This window comes from Globicephala melas, chromosome 2, assembly GCF_963455315.2.
Source record: "Globicephala melas chromosome 2, mGloMel1.2, whole genome shotgun sequence".
Taxonomy (NCBI): domain Eukaryota; kingdom Metazoa; phylum Chordata; class Mammalia; order Artiodactyla; family Delphinidae; genus Globicephala; species Globicephala melas.
This window is the reverse complement of record NC_083315.2, coordinates 56,367,451-56,382,884: the sequence shown is the minus strand read 5'-3', so window position 1 is coordinate 56,382,884 and position 15,434 is coordinate 56,367,451. Positions and strand designations below refer to the sequence as shown.

The 15,434-nt window shown below is 41.2% G+C and overlaps 1 protein-coding gene and 1 non-coding gene across 4 annotated transcripts in view; both read right to left on the bottom strand.

The window, feature by feature from the left end:
- Nucleotides 1-15,434, bottom strand: part of LOC115862920 (OTU domain-containing protein 7A) — a 398,816-nt gene that overhangs the window by 229,668 nt on the left and 153,714 nt on the right. The window lies entirely within an intron of this gene.
- LOC115862955 (U6 spliceosomal RNA) lies at nucleotides 2,909-3,012 on the bottom strand. Its single transcript, XR_004043317.2, has one exon. It is a non-coding gene; the product is annotated as a U6 spliceosomal RNA (small nuclear RNA).

Below are 15,434 nucleotides of genomic sequence, written 5' to 3'. Positions count from 1 at the left end.
GTGATATTTTTATCTGTGTGAGGTGCTGAATGTTAACTAAATTAATTGTGGTAATCATTTCACAATATATATAAGTCAAATCATTATGATGCACACCTTAAACTTATACAGTGTTGTATGTCAATTATATCTCAATAAAACTGAAGGAAGAAAAGAACAACAGTCATAGAGGATAATGGGCAAAAGCCATTCTTGTAAAAGAGGGATTGGGGACAGCTGATGAGAGTATGAAAGAAGACACCACCTAACACACCTCACAAGCAATCAAGGAGATGCAAAGCAAAACACAATACTTTCGTTTACTAATCTGATGAGATTTGCAAAACAATAACAACAAAAAACTCTAATTTCCAGTGGTGGTGAAGATGTGCATCTCACACATTACTGGTGGGAGTGTAAATTGTAAAAGGATGTGCCAGCATAGGCTAAACATTAAAATGCACACATCCCTTGAATGACACTATTAAGATATTATCTTACAAAAGTAAAGAGTTCTAGTACAGAAAAAAGCTGTATATAAAAGGCTCTCCCCATCCTGTGCCCCCAGCATCATTTGTGATAGCAAAAGTCTGATCAAAGATAAAGGATGGGCTTCCCTGGTGGCGCAGTGGTTGAGAGTCCGCCTGCCGATGCAGGGGACACGGGTTCGTGTCCCGGTCCGGGAAGATCCCACATGCCACGGAGCAGCTGGGCCCGTGAGCCATGGCCGCTGGGCCTGCGCGTCAGGAGCCTGTGCCCCGCAATGGGAGAGGCCACAACAGTTGAGAGGCCCATGTACCGCAAAAAAAATAAATAAATAAAAAAAAATAAAGGATGTATAGTTATCCCTATAAAATCCTTTGTTTACTTCTTTGATCTAATTAACATGGGGAAATAGGGTTTAAAATGAGAAAGCATGCAAACGAAACAGGACCTCAGATGAAGACATGTGACCCTCATACTTGCTGCAAGGTATTGGTCAGTGAGTGAAGTCTTCAGTCTCAGAACAACACAAGGTATGGATTAGAACAATATGGCTCCTCTCAAGCACACCCAGCTTGTAAGAATGGAATAAAATAATTTAACAAGGTGAATCTCTAGTTCCAGGACAAGATAGAGTAGAAAAAAAAAAACCTGGTGGTGAAAAAGTATTTGAAGAAATAGTGTCTAAAAATTTCCCCAATTTGGCAGAAGACATAAATCTGCAGATTTAAGAAGTTGAGCAAACCTGAAACATTATAAATCCAAAGAAATCTATGCCAAACACAAAATAATCAAATTCCTGAAAATTAAAGACAAAGAAAAAACCTTGAAAGCAGAGTAAGAGAAATGACATCTTACCTATAGGGGAGTATAATTCAAGTGAATGGATTTCTCATCTGAAACCATAAAGACAAGAAGCAAGTGGAATAACATTTTTCAAGTGCTGAAAGAAAAGAACAGTGAACCCAGAATTCTATATCAGTAAATGTATCCATCAAGAATGAAGGGAGAATTAGGGCATTATCAGAGGAAGGAAATCTAAGAGAATTTGTCACTAGCAGACCTACCTTAAAAGAATGGCTAAGAAAGTTCTTAAAATGGGAAGAAATGATAAAAGAAGGGATCTCAGAACATCAGGAACGGAGGAAAAAACATTGGAAAAAACAAAAATTTGAATGATATATGAAATTTTTCTTCTCCTTTTCTAAATTATTTTTGATAGTTAAAGCAAAAATTATAACACTGCTTGATGTACTTCTCAAAGTTCTATATAGAGGAAATATTTTAAATAATTATAAATAGGAGACAGTAAAGGGACTTAAACGGTGGTAAAGTATCTACATTTCATTCAAGCTGGTAAAATATCAACACTAGTAGACTGTGGTAAGTTATGTATACATAATGCAACACCTAGAGAAACCACTAAAATTCAAATAATTGAACTTATACAGAAGGTGTTCTCTAATCACAATGGAATCAAAATTGGAAGTCAATAATAGAAAGATAAAAGGAAAATATCCAAACACTTGGAAAACTGAACAACAGGGTCAAAGAGGAAGTCTGAAGAGTAGTTTTAAAAAAATGAATTAAAAGAACACTAAAATACAGCATATCAAAATTTGTAAGACACAGCTAACACACTGCTGAGAGGAAAATTTACAGCACTAAATGCTTACATTAGAAAAGAGTAAAAATCTCCACTTACTAATCTAAGCTCTTGGTTTACGAAACTAACAAAATAAACCTACAGCCAGCAAAAGGAAGAAAATAATAAATATAATAGAAGTCAATGGAATTGAAAAGAGCACAATAGAGAGAAATCAATGAAACAAAAAGCTGGTTCTTTGAAAATATCAATAAAATTGGCAAGACTCTAGCAAGACTAACAAAAAAGAGAAGACATAAATTACCTATAAAAAGAATGAAATGAAATATTGCTACAGATTCTCAGACACCAAAAGCATAATAAGGGGATATTAAAAAAACTCTATACACATAAACTTGGTCACTTAGATGAAATGGACCAATTCTTTGAAAAGCACAAGCTACCACAACTTACTCAAAATGAAGGAGATAATTTGAATATTCCTATAACTATTAAATAAATTTCATTTGTAATTTCAACTCTCCCCAAAGAGAAATCTCCAGGCTCACTTTGTTCCTGAAGAAGTTTAAAGGTTACTACCACACATTTACAGAAGAATTAATACCAATTCTACACAATATTGAGTATAGTTCCCCGTGCTATACAATAGGTCCTTGTCGGTTATCTATTTTATATGTAGTGGTGTGCACGTGTTAATCCCAAACTCCTAATTTATCCCATAATTAAAATAAAATAACTAATAAATAAAAGAAAAATGAAATTAATAATGAAATAATAATAAAATGATAACCAAATTTGCCATTTTAACTGTTTTTAAGCTTACAATTCAGTAACATTAAAAAAAATATGAAATACTTCACAAACTTGCATGTCATCTTTGCACAGGGCCCATGGTAATTTTCTCTGAATCGCTCCAATTTTAGTGCTACCAAAGTGAGTGCTGGCCAACTGACTTTTGATAAAGGTGAAAAAGTAATTCAATGGAGGAAGGAGAGTCTTTTCAAAAAATGAATATGTTTGCAAATTGGATATCCATCAGCAAAAAGACAATAAAATAAGCAAAAACCCCTCAACCTCACATTTTATACAAAAATTAAGTCAATGGAGCATAGATTTATATGTAAAACAAACCTATAAAATCTTTAGAAGACATAGGAGAAAAATCATTGGGACCTGGGGCTTGGCAACATCAAAAGCAAAATCAATAAATTGGACTTCATCAAAATTTAAACCTTTTTGGTCTGAGAAAGACCCTTAATGTTAAGAAGATAAAATGACAAGCTACAGAGAAAATACTGGGAGAAAATACTTGTAAACCACATACCTGACAAAAGACTCATATCTAGAATATATAAAGAACTCTCATAATTCAACACTATAAGAAAAACATTACAGTTGGAGCATGGGCTAAAGCCCTGAAGAGACTAGATATAAAGAAAGGCTCCAAAGAAGACGAACAGATGGCCAAAAAGCACATGAATAGATGCTCAATACTGCTAATTATTAGAGAAATGCAAATCAAAACTACAATGAGGTATCACTTCACAGTAGTCAGAATGGCCATCATCAAAAAGTCTACAAACAATAAATGCCAGAGAGGGTGTGGAGAAAAGGGAAACTTCTTGCACTGTTGGTGGGAATGTAAATTGATACAGCCACTATGGAGAACAGTGTGGAGTTTCCTTAAAAAACTAAAAATAGAGCTACCATATGACCCAGCAATCCCACTCCTGGGCATATATCCAGAGAAAACCATAATTTGAAAAGATACACGCACCCCAGTGTTCACTGTGGCACTATTTACAATAGCCAAGACATGGAAGCAACCTAAATGTCCATTGACAGATGAATGGAAAAAGGAGAGGTGGTACATATATATACAATGGAATATTGCTCATCCATTAAGAAGAATGAAATAATGCCACTTGCAGCAACATGGATGGACCTAGAGATTATCATACTAAGTGAAGTAAGTCAGACACAGAAAGACAAATATCTATATCACTTATATGTGGAATCTAAAATATGACAAAAATGAACTTATTTACAAAACAGAAACAGACTCACAGCCTTAGAAAACAAATGTATGGTTACCAAATGGGAAGGGGGCGGGCGGGGAGGGATAAATTAGGAGTTTGGGATTAACATAGCCACACTATTATACATAAAATAACTAACAAGGACCTACTGTAGAGCACAGGGAACTCTACTCAATATTCTGTAATAACCTATATGGGACAAGAATCCAAAAAAAAACAATGGATATATGTATAACTGAATCACTTTGCTATACACCTGAAACTAACACAACATTGGAAATCAGCTATACTCCAATACAAAATAAAAATTAAATTGAAAAAGCCAACAATTAGAGCTAATTAATGAAAAAATAAAAAAGTAAAATAAAGGCTTTTATGTTTAGAACCATCACTGCTACTGCAGCCAGTATGTAAATGGGGCTCAAGATGATTAAACAGCAACACCCAGGCCCTGTGCCCAGAGAGGTTTGTGGGTGTAATCCAGAGAAGACCACAGAGAGGGACACCCAAAAGGGACCAAGGTCAAGGTGTGCAGACATGGGACCTTCCCTGTTGCTGAACAGAGAGGGGAAGGGATTCAAACCAACCTTTCAGCACTGCCTGCACCAGGGCATCACCAATAGGGACAGAAAGAGTCAGCCGTACCTACTTGAAGCACTTAAATTTGAACTTGAGCCTATCTTTGCAGTTACGGCATCTGCTCCGGAGGACTGCTGGGTGGAGTGGACAGGCTGTCCTTGGAGGTTCTCAGTGCCCAAATCACGGGTTCCACAATGCCTTTTAAGTGAGTTTCCTATGGTAGTGCAGTGCCAGGCAGGGTCAATCTGCCAGGAGCTCCTCTGGAGACGTGTGACATACAGGAGAGGGCCAGCGGGTGGCCAACACTCCAGTACAGAAGGGTGTAGCCAGCAGGGCAGAGGTACCCCACCTCAGCGATTCCATCTCCTTTGGGAAGGAGGGGTCACCATGATCACGGGACCACATGTCCGGTCAGTACTGCACTTCCCCCGAAACCAAGCAGGACCCTGTGGGGCTCCTGGGCACAAAAGCCTTTCTGTGTCCCCCTTTTCTTGATTACAGGAAATAGGCTTCATTCAGCCTCCATGACCTTCTCTGAGTTCCAAGAGGCAGGTTCAAACAGTTGGTAATCAGGGAAGGGAGGAGATGCAGAGACAAGGGAGTATCAATCGAGAAACAATAGTGCAGCCTTGGGGTAGGGTGCTGGTTTCCCCTCAAGGGATATACATAACAATATCTTTGAGCTGTTTTGCAGATACTGAAACCCCCACCAGGTGGAAGTTAACTGTATGCTGCCCACAAGCACACAGACACCAGACTGGTTGGAACCAGAAGGTGATCTCCCCACCAACCAATCAGAAGAATGTCCATGAGCTGATCACACCCTCCTTGAACCATTACTATAAAACTTCTCACTACCCCCTCCAGGTCAGGACACACAGTTTTGAGGGCATTAGCCCTCTGTGGCCCCCTTTGCCTGGCAAAGCAATAAAGCTATTATTTTCTACTCCACCCAAAACTCTGTCTCCAAGATTTAATTTGGTGTTGGGGTACAGAGGTTGGATTTGGCTTCACTCCCACCACCCCCAAATGAGCTGGCACTGCAAAGGAGCTGCATTTGTGGCTATTTGATGCTTTTTACCTATATTTGATGCTCTGGCAACTTGGGGCCTTGCTGATCCTGGAGGGCCACCCAGGGCCAATTCCTAGAGATGGTAAAGAACCCATCCTCAAAAAAGTCCCTTTCTATACAAACAAACAAATTCAGAGCCCACATCCCCAGCTACAGACTCTGCTGGGGTTTCACACTCCAGGCCACTGTCCCTGCTGCCCTAATCACCCCAGGGCCAGGAACCCGATAACTAGGGACACCCCCTAGGGCCTCGAACCTACTGAAACTATTCAGACCAGCCAATCCTAAGCCTGCTTACCCTGCCTGGCCTGGTCCTTCCCATGGAAACCACAGTAATGGCTCTTGCCCACATTTTCTCCTCACTCCCTCTGCCTTCTGACTTCCTGGTGCTTCCCCCTGTGGCCCCCTGTGGTGTGGCGTGCCCCCTCCTCCAGGTAACTCTGAGTCACAAACTATCTTTCCAATGGCAGTCATCTCCTGATCTGTTGCTTTACTATGCCTCAAATTATCCATTAATTCACTATATTTTAAAGTATTGGATTGGCCAAGAAGTTCATTTGGGTTTTTCCATAAGATCTTAGGAAAAACCCGAACAAACTTCTTGGCCAACCCAATCATTTGTCCTTGAGGTTATGACTGTTAAACTTCACATACTCAACCTCCCTTTCTATACCATGTGGCTCCATTCTTCACAACAAGACTTTTGGGTTGCTTCATCAAATCCTGAGTTAAAGGGGACCCTTTAGAATACTGAGAGAGATGGAACCAACTCCCAGCTTGGTTTACGGAGTGCGAAGGAAGGCAGCAGCCTGTCCCAGGGAATGAAGCCCACATGCAGGGTGAGAGACCCTGGGCACCGCAGCAACAGGGGTGGTTAAGCGAGGTGTGAAAGGAAAAATGTTGCCTGCCATATCAGGAAACAGAGGATGTTGCAGCCATCAAGCCATCACATTACAGCCTCCCCGGGGTTGTGAGCCCTGAGGGAACTTAGGATGGAAACAGGATGCCCGCCATCAAGCAGTCAGTCACTGCAGCCACCCCTGATGGTGCACCCTGAGGGGACTCAGGATGAGAAAACACAGGATACTGGCCCCAGGGAGCTGAGGTGCATATCAAAGGAATGATTTCAGTGAGCCCAGACTCTCGCATCTTCCCATATACGGAAAAGTGCTGAATTCCTTAACTTGAGATGTCTGGTTTTCTTTAATTAACAGTAATCTTCTGATGTTCTGACCACCTGGTCTTTGTTGCAAGAACTCCTGTATGTCCTGGCTCCCCCCTTCCCTCTTCAGAGACGAGACGTCGCTCAGAGCTACCTGAGAGGCTGCCGCCCAGGCTTTAGTCCTCAGTTCTGTTCACCAAATAAGACATAATTCTCAACTTTTAGCTTGTGCATTTTTTTCCTAGTCAACAGAGGTCTAGGTCAGAGTCTGGGGGCACTGAGTTTCTTCCCATTCTGATTGTAGTTTAGTCAAGGGCACACACAGGAGGGGAGTGTTACTGTGACCAAAACAGAACGAGAAAGGGCAGTGAGGGAATGAGCCTTATGCTAAACCTTGTTAACTGATTGGTTTGTGAGCTGATGAAAGCTTGATTTCCCAAACCAGTAATGGGAAGCATTCCAACCTAAAAAGGTGTGAAGGATGAAGAAGGCAGATTATCCAGCAGGCCCTGGACTTAAAGGGGAAGTGAAGTGGGCGGCAGGCTCTCAGTTACTACATCAGGGTGTAGCCCAGAGTGATGTCATTGCTTTCCCTCCACTCCCACGGAGCAGCTCCCCAGGGCAGCAGCCAGTGCTTCTGGCTATAATATGGTGGGTCCCAGCATCTCACTTTTTTCCCTGTGCTTTAAACCACATCACCTGGTCCTAAATCCCTGCTCAAAATTGTTTTCCTTCCTTTCTTTCCCTCTCTCTCTTGCCTTACCTTAATCCTTTCTTTCTATTTTATTTATTTATTTAATTTTTTATTGAAGTATAGTTGATTTACAATATCAACTATAGTTGATAGTATAGTATCGTTGTTAGTATTGGGTATACAGCACAGCAGTTCAGTTATATATACATATAAATTGGGTGGACCAAAAAGTGCCTTTGGTTTTTTAAGTAAAAATAAAAGACACATTTTTTATTTTCACCGAGAACTTTATTGAACAACGTAGTCACCCTTTTGTTCCACTACCTTCTCCCATTTTCCAGGCAGCCTCATTATTCCATCTTCCCCAAACTTTTTATCTTTTTGAGCAAAAAACTGTTCCAGGTGCCTTTTACAGTCGTCCAGGGAATTGAAATTTTTTTCCATTAAGAGAATTTTGTAAAGACCGAAATAAATGGAAATCCGAAGGTGCAATGTCTGGTGAATAAGGCGGATGAATCAGAACCTCCCAGCCAGGCTGTAACAGTTTTTGCCAGGTCATCAAAGAAACATGTGGTCTTGTGTTATCCTGATGGAAGATTATGGGTTTTCTATTGACTAATCCTGGATGCTTTTTGTCGAGTGCTGCTTTCAGTTGGTCTAACTGGGAGCAGTACTTGTTGGAATTAATGGTTTGGTTTTCCAGAAGGAGCTCATAATAGAGGACTCCCTTCCAATCCCACCATATACACAACATCACCTTCTTTGGATGAAGACCAGCCTTTGGTGTGGTTGGTGGTGGTTCATTTCGCTTGCCCCATGATTTCTTCCGTTACACATTATTGTACAGTGTCAACTTTTCATCACCCATCACAATTTGTTTTAAAACCAAAACGTTTTCATTATGTTTCAGTAGAGAATTGCATGTGGAAATATAGTCAAGAAGGTTTTTTTCGCCTAACTTATGTGGAACCCAAACATTAAAGCGATTCACATAACTAAGCTGGTGCAAATGATTTTCAACATTTGATCTGGATATTTTGAGTATGTTGGCTATCTCCCACGTGGTATAACATTGATTGTTCTCAATTATTGTTTTGATTTGATCACTATCAACTGGTCTACCCAACTGTGGAGCACTGTCCAGTGAGAAATCTCCAGTACAAAACTTCGCAAACCACTTTTGACACGTTCGATCAGTCACAGCACCTTCTCCATATGCTGCACAAATCTTTTTGTGCACTTCAGTTGTGTTTTTACCTTTCTTGAAATAATAAAGCATAATATGCTGAAAATGTTGCTTTTTCCTTCCATCTTCAATATTAAAATGTCTACACAAAAATTCAACAATTTTGATTGTTTTTAAATGCACGCTGATATGACAGCTGTCGCATGTAATCTAACAAAATTGTTTTGAATGAAGTTAAAGACAACTAAGTGCTACTAGAGCCATCTTCTGGAAAAAACCAAATTTGGCCCACCCAATATACATATACTGCTTTTTAGATTATTTTCCCTTAGAGGTTATTACAAAATATTGACTATAGTTTCCTGTGCTATACAGTAGGTCCTTGTTGGTTACCTATTTTATATGGAGTAGTGTGTATATGTTAATCCCAACCTCCTAATTTATCCCTACCTCCACCCCCCTTTCCCCTTTGGTAACCATAAATTTGTTTTCTATGTCTGTGAGTTTCTGTTTCATAGATAAGTTCAGCTGTGTCATATTTTAGATTCCACATATAAGTGATATCATATGATATTTGTCTTTCTCTGACTTATTTCACTTAGTATGATAATCTCTAGGTCCATCCATGTTGCTGCAAATGGCATTACTTCAGTCTTTTTTATGGCTGAGTAATTCCATTGTATGTATGTATGTGTGTGTGTATATATATATATATATATATACACCACATCTTCTTCATCTATTCATCTGTCAATGGACATTTAGGTTGCTTCCATGTCCTGACTATTGTAAACAGTGCTGCAGTGAACTATGCATGTATTTTTTAAAATTAGAGTTTTCTCTGGACATATGCCCAGGAGTTGGGTTCCAGGATCATATGGTAGCTCTATTTTTAGTTTTTAAAGGAACTTCCATACTGTTCCCCTTACCTTAATTCTTATCACCACTCTCCATAATTCTTTAAACCTCACTTGATATAAATCACCTTGAAGCCACCTGACTCTCCAGGGGGAATAAATTCTAAATTGCACGATGATATCTGTAAAACCTTCAGAGTTTTGAAAAAGGGGAAAGAACAAACTCAAGAATGAGAAATGCTTTACCTCCTTAATGCTTCTTAGAGCAAGATATTTTGCTCCCTAGCAAACATGCAAAATGCCCCTGGTTTTAAGTTTGAGAGCTGATCCCATGATTTGCACTGAGGTTCCAGGAACATAATGCACATTTGAGGTAACTAGAAATAAAGGATAAATAATGCATTTTGTTTGTGTCATCTCCGATTAAGATGCACCACTTGCATTCTTTAAGGCTCTCCCTGTGGGTAAGTTGTGAGTGGCTGGGAATTCACATACCAGGACAGCGGCCTGAAAGAGGATTTTTCCTCCCTCCCTCAGCAGCTGGTTACTGTTTCTCTATCCACTTCTTTGGCAAAGGTTGCTTGAGCACCTACAAATGCAAGCAACTGTGCAGCAAAGAGCACAGCTCTGCCCCAGGGCACAAGGTGGGGTCCTGCCCTGAAGGCTCTTGTGGGTTTACAGGAGGCCCGTGCCACACAGGTGTGACAGGCCCTGTACTCAGGCACCTTGGCCTCAGGCAGTGCTGATTAGGGAGCTAGCTACCTGCCCAGGTAAACACTCCAGGAAACTGAATGAGCATGACTTGGGGGATATAATCAAAATACAACTTAATTCTTACCTCCGTCTGGCCTCTTTAAATATATTCAGTTGGGGGAACTCAGAAGGGGTGTTCCTTCCACTGGGTGAGAAACTGGCTACCCCCTCACCCCCTGATTTACAAACACAACCTGAATCACAAATGGACTGTCCTCTGTTCTCCTGGTGTTAATCTCTCAGGATGCATTTAAGGTCAGCCTTCCCCTCTGGCCCATGGTTGGGGCTCCCACCTGCTGTTAAGGGGCCAGGCCTGGCATCTTTTGCTGTTTAGAGGCAGAAGGAGGGTACTGCACACCCTATCCTGTGCCCCAGGCCTGGCAGATGTTGAAGGCTCACTTGCCCTTGTGGGCGTTTTTATTTGTTCCTCGGAGATTCCCAACATGGGGTCACTTGCAGTTTCCTTGACATAAGTTGCCACATGCCTGCTCTAATGGTAGCGTGTAGCAACTTCAGCTATCTTAGGAATCTGACGTACATCTCTGGCTTCTTGTTGTTGGGGTGCTTCCGCCCCTCCAAGTGGCCCCAATAAAAGGGCCCAGTGCGACCAACACAGCCTCCAGGAAGGTGGGTTGATCTCTTTCCTCACCCCATAGATGCTCAGGTGAGGCCCAGACCCTGGTCCACTCTGCTGCCAACCAAGAGATGGCACCTTGTTCTCCAATGTCCCCACTGATCTTCAGCCTAAGGGCCTTGAGTGAAAGGCAGGCACTTCCTCATTCCCCCATTAGACAAAGGGGCTGACACCTGCATTCTAATGGCCTTTGCAAACACTTCTCATCACAGAACCCCTTCTCCCACACCTGGTTCCTTCCTTGGATCCCTGATCAGCCTGAGAAGTCCAAAAACCAAGGGAGTGATTCTAGCTCATTTCCTTCCCAGCTTGTGAACCTTGGCCCAGCGCCTCACTTTGGGATGCAGTAGCTGCCACACTTCCATACCTGTGTCTAAACTTAAATATTGACATCCTGTTACAGGCGGCTTTACAAAGGAGGTCATACTTGACTGAAATGGCATAATAGAGTATTTGAGAGATTTGTTTCCACAGGAAAAGTGCTGGGTCAATGGGATGGCCATATGAGCACATGTATCTTGATCCCTATTTCACAGCATACAGAAAAACCAAGTCCACATTGATAGTATTTCTGAATGCAAAGGGTAAAACAATAAAACTTCTAGAAAGTAGTATAGGACACCTTCCTAAATTTAGGATGGGCAAAGATTTCTGAAACAGGATGCCAAACTACCAACTATTAAAAAAAAGTGATAAAACAGACACATAACATTAAGAACTTCTTTTTGCTCAAAAACATTATTAAGAGGGTAAAAAGGCAAACTACACAGAGAGAAAAGATCATTGAAGTCCATATAATCAAGAAAGGGCTGGTATTCAGAAAATATACAGAAGAAGTTAATAAGAAATAGTTAAATGCAATAGAAAAATGAAAAGATACCTGAACATACACTTTACAAGAGGACATCTGAATGGCCAAGAATCAATGACAATTTGCTCAACCTCAGGAGTTATCAGATAAATTAAAATTGCAATTAGATACCACTGATGACTAAAATTAGTAAAACAGAAAATACCATTGATGAAGATGTGAAGCAACTGGAGCCCTCCTATGGGGCTGATGAGAGTGTAATCGGTTCAACAACTTTGGAAAATTACTTAGCAGTGAGACAGGAGGAAAAGGGGCAGGACACAAACACTAGATAATGAAGAAGGGGCGCAGCTGTTGGGATGCGCTAGGCTGGAACCAGCTGAAACCAAGGTGGCTTTGAGAAGAGTCCAGCCATTGACCTTTAGCTCATTATACCTTCAATGTAATACTAAAAATCACTCCCCCTTAAAGCCATGACAGTTCCGAGGAGGACCATAGAAGGCAAAAACTAGGCAGTGGCTCAACTCCTGGGAAATCCCCACCCTACCCCAAAATAGCAAGAATATTCCTCCTACTTGTTACCCTATGAAATTACTTAACCCCTAAAAACCTACAACCCCATGCCCTGGGGCCGCTCTCACTTTCTGAGACAGTCTGCATTCTGCCTATGGAGTGTGTATCTCTATAAATCAACTTGCTTTCCCTTTGCTCTGGCTCACTCTTTCCTGCGTGAAGCCAAGAACCTGGTGGTCATAAGGACTCCTGCAGGTCCCAGGATGTGACATCTCCCTCTCCTGCAACAGCAGGATCTACCAAAAGCTGATCATTCGTATACAATATATATACATACTGTATATCATACATATACAGTATGACCAGCAATTTCAGATCTTGGTATATTTCCAACGAAGATGTATACATGTATACCAAAACATAGGGAAGGTATTTCCACAGCAGCATTACTCATAGAGAACTAGAAGCAACCCCAATGATAAACGATGGTAGAATGGGTACATGGGTGTATATTCACACATGGACAAATAGCATGTTACCAGCAGAGTATGAACGAATGACCCAGTGGTACACACAACAGACATACTATTTGACTCATCACATGAAGTTTAAAAATAAGCAAAAGTAATCTACAGGTTAGAGGTCAGGACAGTGGAGAGAGTGGGTATAGGAAAAAGGAAGCAGGGTGAGGAAAAAACACAAGGGGGCAGAATGGCTGCAGATAATGCTCTATTCTTTGGTCTGAGAGGTGATTATGAGGCGATATTTGCATATTGTAACTCATTCTGATGTGAGTTTTTCTGTAGGTGTATGACACTTCAATAAAGAGGATGGGCAATAAGGATCTATGGACCATAAAAGAACTCTACGTAAAGTTAATAAATAGGCTGACGAAGGGCTTCTCCAACTTTTGTCTGCACACGTTTTTGAAAAACAGCCTTACTGGCATGTAGCTGGACATTTGCTAGTATGCTATTGATCGTTTCACTCGGTTTGAATGCTTTTAATCACATCAGCAAACCAGTCGGCCCCTTCCTCCAATCCCTTCTCCACACAGCCAGAAAGAACTTGAAAAGATGAATTTATGTCATGGCTTTCTCTGCCTGAATCCTATCAGTACTGCACTAAAATAAAACACAAACTTTTAAGCCTTCATTGTTTCTTTTGGTTCTGCAACTTGTGGCCATGCCCACCTCTGCAGGCTCACCTGGCTCCAGGCTCTCCTAGGTCAGCACTTCAGGCTGAGCCTCCCATCCATCCCCAAACAAGCCAGTTGATTTCTTCACCCCTTCTTGCACTTGTGATTGACTTTGTCAGAAGAGCTTTCACAGCGCTTCCCCTCCTCCTCCCTTTATTCCAAGTGTCTGCTTCAATTTCACTCCTGCTGAGAAGACTTCTTTGACTCCCCTGTCTAAACTACCCTCCCCCTCATTTTATTGAAGGACCAATTACTTCTTCTGTAGCACTATCATAATCTGTAATAACATTGCCCATCCATCCATCCATCCATCCACCTGTCCATCTGTCCATCCATCCTGTGTATGCTCTCTCTGGAGAATTTAAGTTCTGGGAACTTGCCTGCTTTGAATCCCCAGGACCTAGCAAAGTTCAGGGCATGTAATAGCTACTCAGTAAAAGCATGCTGAAGAAATAAATGAAAATTAAAAAGGGAACTAACCATTCAATACATTCCTCTGCTTTATATCTGAGCACTTTCCCCTTTTGTTAAAATCTAAAGTGACTCTTTCTTGAAGAATACGTAACTATTGATATTTTCATTCAACAAAATTATATTGAGTCCCTCCTAATTCAGCAGCGTGTTGCACACAGAGGGTACACTAAGACACAGACACTGCCTACGTTTTAGTGGTGGAGTGAGACTCCATTACATTATTTTGGTTCATACTGGTTTGTAAAGAAGTTACATAATTGTAAAAAAAAATTATGAAAATGAAAACAATCATCTTTTTTTTTAGTCAGAAACTCAAAGAACCAGAGAAAAAGGCTTAGAAAGGTTTACTGGCAACTATTCTGACCTACCAATTTTTTAAATATTGCTTAATTATGCAGTCTGTATTAACACCTTTATTCTGTGGTCTAAAAGGAGATCATGTTGTTGAGATGCAGTAGCAATGATACAGGATGATATGATGCAGGAAGTGACAGTGGGTAGGACCTTCACAGAAACGGACATGGCTGGAAGGAAGGGCTAGCAAACTTGCAAACACACCAGCATTAGCACCAGCAGAAGGTGTTGTGGGCAAGAAGGGACACATGCTCTGATGGAGCTCGAATACCTTCCTTACCACCTCCTGATAGACAATCTCCCTGCCCCGAAACACACACATCTAGTTTCAACATAGCAGCCACAGGGATCCTGTTAAACCTAAGTTGGATCAAGTCCCCCTGACCAGGACCAGGACCCTCATCCCATCTTACTCAGAGGAAAAGCCAAAGTCCTACCACGCCTGGCAATGTTTTGAATGACATGGCGCTCCCCTCTGGTCCCCTCTGCTTCCACCCCCTGTCCCCCCAGTCTCTCCCCTCCCATCCCCTCCTGGCTGTTCCCTGAAAATGCCAGCACTCACCAGCTGCAGGCCTTGCCCATCTCCCCTCTTCCTGGACATCCCGACCTCAAGCCTCCCGGCTCCCTCCTCTCCTCCTCCAGATCTTCACAATCAGCTCTTGGTGAAGCCTTCCCAGACCTCCTTCCCTAAATGTTCATTGTGGGTCCTCACTGCTTCAAATCCCCCTTCTCTGCTTTATTTGTTCTCTGCAGCCTTGATCACATATATTGCACACATACATGTTGTATTTATTGTCTACTGCTCTCATTAAAATGTAATTTCCACGAGGACATGGAGTTTGTTTGTCTATTCATTAATACACAGTGCCTGGCACAAAACAGGTACACAATACATATTTTAAAAATCAAATTGAAATGCAATGAGTTCTATATTTCCAAGGATGTTTCTTATTTGTTCTTCAGCTCTTCTATCTAGAGGAGCAGTTTTCAGGATGTCTAGTGTATCCTATCATGGAAAATCTATGGCACGTTTTCTACAT